This window comes from Neltuma alba, unplaced genomic scaffold, assembly GCF_004799145.2.
Source record: "Neltuma alba isolate B1F8T4 unplaced genomic scaffold, ASM479914v2 tig00006462_pilon, whole genome shotgun sequence".
NCBI lineage: Eukaryota > Viridiplantae > Streptophyta > Magnoliopsida > Fabales > Fabaceae > Neltuma > Neltuma alba.
The window spans coordinates 105,561-111,385 of NW_021634475.1; the positions used below are offsets into that span (position 1 = coordinate 105,561).

The window sequence follows — 5,825 nt, forward strand, 5'->3', positions numbered from 1 at the left end:
CCGGACTTAGTCCAAAAAATCTGGCAGATTAAGTTTGGTCTAACCCAATCTCGGGTTGAAACTGAAGCAAATTAGATGAGAAGCTGTGTCATTCAAATAAGATATTTTTGTTCAAACTGAGATATTTTTCAGACCAAGCCTCAAATTCACAAATAATTTGGTTCAGTTGGGGGCATACACACCCGTACAAGGGCACATGATTCATTCATATCACTACAATTATTCTCCCTTGGCTTCATCTTGGTCTCAGATATTTTGGACCACCTAGACCGCAATAATTGGAGACCTCGCTAATTATTATTAAGTATCCAAGAATAGTCAATAATTTTTGCTACTCCCCGACACTTAAAGTTCCAACAATGCTGCCTATTCCTTCTCTTGTCATGCTCATTGTCCCCTTTCGTGCTGTATACATAAAGGTCATCGCTGGTGTAAATAAAGGAGATTCGGAAATCACCTTGAGGTGTAATAGGAATAGCAGTATAAGGATAAATTTTGAACAAAATTGATTAAAAATCATTATTTTGAGTAGAATATATTTTGTCATAAAATTGGTAATAATGTTTGAATCATGTATTTTGAAAAGTGATATTGATAAAACTGAAAACATTTGAATGGTTATTATCAAAATAATTTTTATGTGCAAGTTACCAAAGAGACACAAGTTATGATATGATATTTAAATAAACTCTAACCACTATAATTTGGAAATAATTAAATTTTTAAGAAGTTGGTGCTTCTATCAAATAAAGAATAGGGTTCCATTATTAAGGCTAAAAAAAAGATGGGGTAAGTTTTATAACATCTTTTTTATGTGGGACTTATTGAATTTTTATTAGTAATGGATTAGTAGTAGAATTCAATTAACGACGGAAATTTTTGCATTACCAATTTCGCCGTTAGTAATTTTTTTATTTTATAAAGTTAAAATATCACATGGTAATTATCGGCTCACCATGTGCCCATCATCATGAGCTGTCACGTTATTGCCAGGTTCGAGTCCTTGATCTCAAGCACACATACGGAAGCTTTTGCTAAGAGTTGAGAAATATGTACAAACTTTTAATGCAAAATTGTGTGTATATATAACATTTCAAATGAAAAACACAGATAAATATATGCAATTTAATATATTGTTATATATTTCCATTTATTTTTATTTTAGGAAAAAATTATTAATAATTAATATGTTTTATTCAAAGAATTTAATAAACTGGTAGGTATATTATATATTTTATTTTTATTTGTATTTTTATTTATAAATAATATATTGTTGAAAAGTTATCATATATTATATTTTAATTTTAATATTAAATGCTTAAAAATAATCTTTATATATTTATATTATGCTTGTTGTGACAAATTAGTCATAAAATAGTGATGGAAGTTAGTGACATCATTATTCTGTCACAAATTCTATCACCAAATGCTTTGTGGTAGGAGTTAGTGACGGATGAACAATAAAAACTAGTGACAAAATTTTGTCATTAATTTAAATTCTTAATCCTACAAATTAGTGATAGAATTTAGTAAACCTGTCATCAAATTAGTGATAAAATAAAAATTTCATCACTAATCATATTTTGTTACTAAATTCCATTACTAATATTAACAAGAAAGTCTATGATGAATTAGTGTCGGAATACAATTTTATCACCAATTTCCTATTTTTTGGTAGCGTGGCTTGCTCTTTTTTATTTAGAAGAAAATTAAAAATTTCTTTGTCTGTTTTATCGAAGGGCCAGAACGTAGCATTGAAAATTGCAGTTGTGTTTGCCCTTATGAGAGATAGGTTTCATGGCCCATCCCCTATAAAGCCAAATGTTAAACGATTTAACTTAATGAGTATGATATTTTTGCACCATTGCGAAAATTTCACATGTACTTTTAATCCAATAAAAATTTATTTTAATACTTATTTTATATAAAATAATTTAAATACAAGATTAATTACTTTTTTCATTATTATTGTCATTAAAAATAATTATCATTTCAGTTTAGAAAGCTAAAAATAAAAAATTGGATAATTTATGAGCGTAAACTGATGAGAAGTACCAAATTTAGATATTGGCAACATATAAGATTTATGCCACTGAAGGACTGAAAAGAAGGGAAGAAACAATATATCCCTTGAAGAACATGAAAAGCTAGACGACTCTTTGTTCTTATTTGGACAAAAAAGTAAAAAAGTTGGATGAAAATGACCCTCTCTTTTGAGCCTATTTAAAATTAACCCAAAATACTCATAAATATCAAAAGTGGGGCTCCCACATATGAAATTCGCCCTTTTCATGCTTCTTTATCTAAAATCTTACAATTGACCCACGCTGAAAAATCCCTTGACGCTGTACTCAAGATTACTAATAAAACAAAAACACAAGAAGACTAACAAATAGTATTCCTCCAATCTTAAATACAAGACCTATTTTATAGTGTAATTATACTACAAAATGAGTCTTACAAACCGAAGGAAGTAATTTATTCACACAGATACAATCATCAATATATCATGGAAACATTTATCCCTTGGTTGCTTCAAGTCGTTGTTTTGGTCAAAGATATTGCTAAATTGAGCAAAATGGGTTTTTCCTTGGATATACGATCAGCTAATATTTGTTGGTAACGATGAAAAACTTCGTCACTGATAGCTTCTCCAAAGTGGCTCACAAGAAGAGGTTCAGCCACAGCTCTCACAAATTGTGCGACTTTGTATCCATCACTGTTATTAATGTGGCGTTCATCTTCACCACAAGCTTCCTTCAACCTTACTTCGAATACCTCCAAGTGGTTCAAAGTGAAGGACCCTTCTTTTTCAATCTCTAATTCCAATTCAGATGGGGATGGATAGTACATAGGAATGTTGAATGAATCAATTTGATCTTCCTTTATGATTCCCTACAACACTCGCCAAAACAAATTCTTTTATCATGAATTTTTTTTGCATGTATAAAAGTGTATGTTTAAAAATATATGGAAAAATTAATCAAGGGGATTTTATCTAATTTTTAATTAATTTTTTGTAGTTTTTATTTTTTTTTATCAGGTCTTTATAGTGGAATCTATTTTTAATTAGGTCCCTGTAATTTTTTGGGAGAATTGGAATGAAGTCTCCAGTAAGGAATGTAATTACTAAAAAGTTTTAATGACACCAAAACAACCTGCAATCACAAGTTTCAAAATAATAAATGATACTTGTCATTGAGACTTACCAGTAATTATTTTCTTTCTTTGGGATCTTCTTGTAATTCTCTTTAATTATTTTCCTTTTATCAAATCCTCATAGCTTCACCTAATTTTAAATTAGTTATTTGTAATTTTTTTTCCATTTTTATCAATCATGTAAAAGTAACAGGATCTGATTGAAAAATTAGATGAAAATATAAGGACTTGATCAAAAGAAAAGGGGGGGGAAAAAAACAAGACCTTAAAACAATGGGGAGCTTATTGGGGTTTAGAAATTAATTTCCCCAAAATATATATGGTCAAAATAGAAAACGTGTCTGTACCTCCAAAACCATGCCATTGAGTGGCTGAGCTAAAAGCTCCCAAATGTAGCAAGATTCATTGCTTGATGGAGCACTGCTTCTTCTTCCTTGGATCGGAGTGTAACAACCATACGACCTCCTTCAACAAGCTCTGTAGCACGACATTTCGGAAACAATGAAAAATCTCTTTGAAATTGGTTGTAGTAAGCTTTATGAACATTACAAGGGCTTGTCCTTCCCATGCAAATATTTCCCTTATTGTCTTCTACACCTTTGGGAACCTATATGGGAATGAAATGATAAAAATCAGTAATAAAAATTGATAACCGATATTTAAAAGAGAGTGATTTGATATACATACTTGAGAAATCCAGTGAAGACCGTAGGAGGAATGAACAAAATGCAGAGAATTAGAAGGAAGAATCCTGCCATAAAAAGAAGCAGGAAGGCCAGTGATGTAGCAGTGACCAATCCCACCACCTAAAACACGACTGCTTAGCTTTTGTTTGAAGCAGTCAAGAGACTTGAAAATGTTGTTGAAGTCATTTCGGGGAAGATCATTCAAGAAGATGATGTATTCTGGAGATTCATGGCTTAGCTCTCTACAAAGCATCTCCACAGTTTCGATGAGTTCACAAGTCATAAGCAAAGTGTTTGGTCCTGAAGAGCATCCCAAGTCTGCAATTGCAAGGCTTTTAGGGAGCTTTTCTTTGTAAAAACTCCTTATAGCTTCATCTCTAATGGGCTTTGTTCTGGAGAGCACCTTTTGCTGTCCCCACACCAATTAGCAAAACCATAACTAGTAGCATATGTAGTAGTCTCTCAAGTACTAAATATAAGAGCTAAATAACTAATTTACAAAAATTAAAGAAATAAGATGATTAGTTATTTGTAAAAAAAAAAAGTGCTGGTTTCATTTTAATTATTTGCAATGAAAAATGTCTCTAAGAACCCATCTTTAATATGTAAAATTACTAGGAATAATTTAAGGAAGAAAATTACAAATTTGAGAAATAAAAAGATTAAGGTCTTGAATTAAAGATAGAAGGGAATAGTATATTTGATGAATCTTCTTATACATTTGTGGAAGCTTACGCACACATACCTGTAACAGGGAATTGTTAGCATAACTTGCATCTCCGGTTCCTCCATTCATGCGCAACACTGAAGCCACATCCATATTCTTCTCAGATTTATGTGATTCTATATATATAACTATAGTATATATGTTACTCGTAGAATCAAATCTTTAATTTTATTTGTGGTGACTACACCAAAACATGTGGAGATATATATAAGGGGGAGTGGTGATTGAGAGTCCATAAAATGAATGGTTCTTGTTATTTTCCGTTGTGAACTCTTCTTCTGCGATAAGGATGAGCATAACATCAGTTGGACAGTTGTTGGCCGTCGCCATCCTTTTGTTTCTATGCCCAAGAGTCCACCCTGCTATAAACCCTTAGCTGTGACATAATTGAAAAAATGGGCTGCACGTTTTTCTTAATAATAAAAGATTAACCAACTAGAAAATAAAAAGAATTAAGTAGTTTATTACAAAATAGATTGAATAAATTAATCATATTTAATAAAAGTAAAAATTGAACCCACTGTCTTTTTTATTTTATTTTAGTACACCACTCCGGTGCCTGTTGAATATATCAAAAGATAGGAAAAAAATGGGACAAAGTTCACAATTAGAAATTTTATTGGTAAGAAGGATTTCAAAAATTTTTAGACATAGAAAGTTCTGGTACTTTCTAAATTTTGTACACGTACAATACTTGGTTCGGCATGTCTTATCAATAAAAAAATTTTGAGGGGGTTGTTTTTCTCAATTTTCCCTAAAAAATAATTTAATTCATTTTATTATTAAAGGTTATCCTTTCACCGTTTTTTCTTGTATTGGTTGTACAGAGAGAATTGAAGAGGAGAGAGAGAGTGCGTGGTAAAAATGATTTGCAAATTTTGTACATATGGAGTGCCACTACTTTAATTTAGATCCTTCCTACTAATAAAATTTTCGATACAAAACCTTTTCTCATTTTCTCCTGAAAAATAATTTAATTCAGGTTATTATTAACGGTTATCCTTTCGCATTTTTTCCTTTTAGTCGGACACGTTGAAAAGAGGTAAAAAAAAAAAGAAGAAGAAGAGAGGACCGAAAATGATTTGCATATAAAGAGAAAGCAAAAAGGCGAGATAATATGTTTAAAATATTTTTCTGTACACATTCTTTTATAACAGTAAACTTAAAAACTTTCATCAATTTATGATATATTAATAATTTAACTGTTACGTTTTCAATTCGTGAAAATTAGTTGATGAAAGTGACTTGTAATA

General features: G+C 30.7%; 1 pseudogene; it reads right to left on the reverse strand.

The window, feature by feature from the left end:
* Window positions 1-2,272: 2,272 nt before the first annotated feature.
* On the reverse strand, window positions 2,273-4,685 carry LOC114750459 (salicylate carboxymethyltransferase-like; annotated as a pseudogene).
* Between the last annotated feature and the right edge of the window lie 1,140 nt (window positions 4,686-5,825).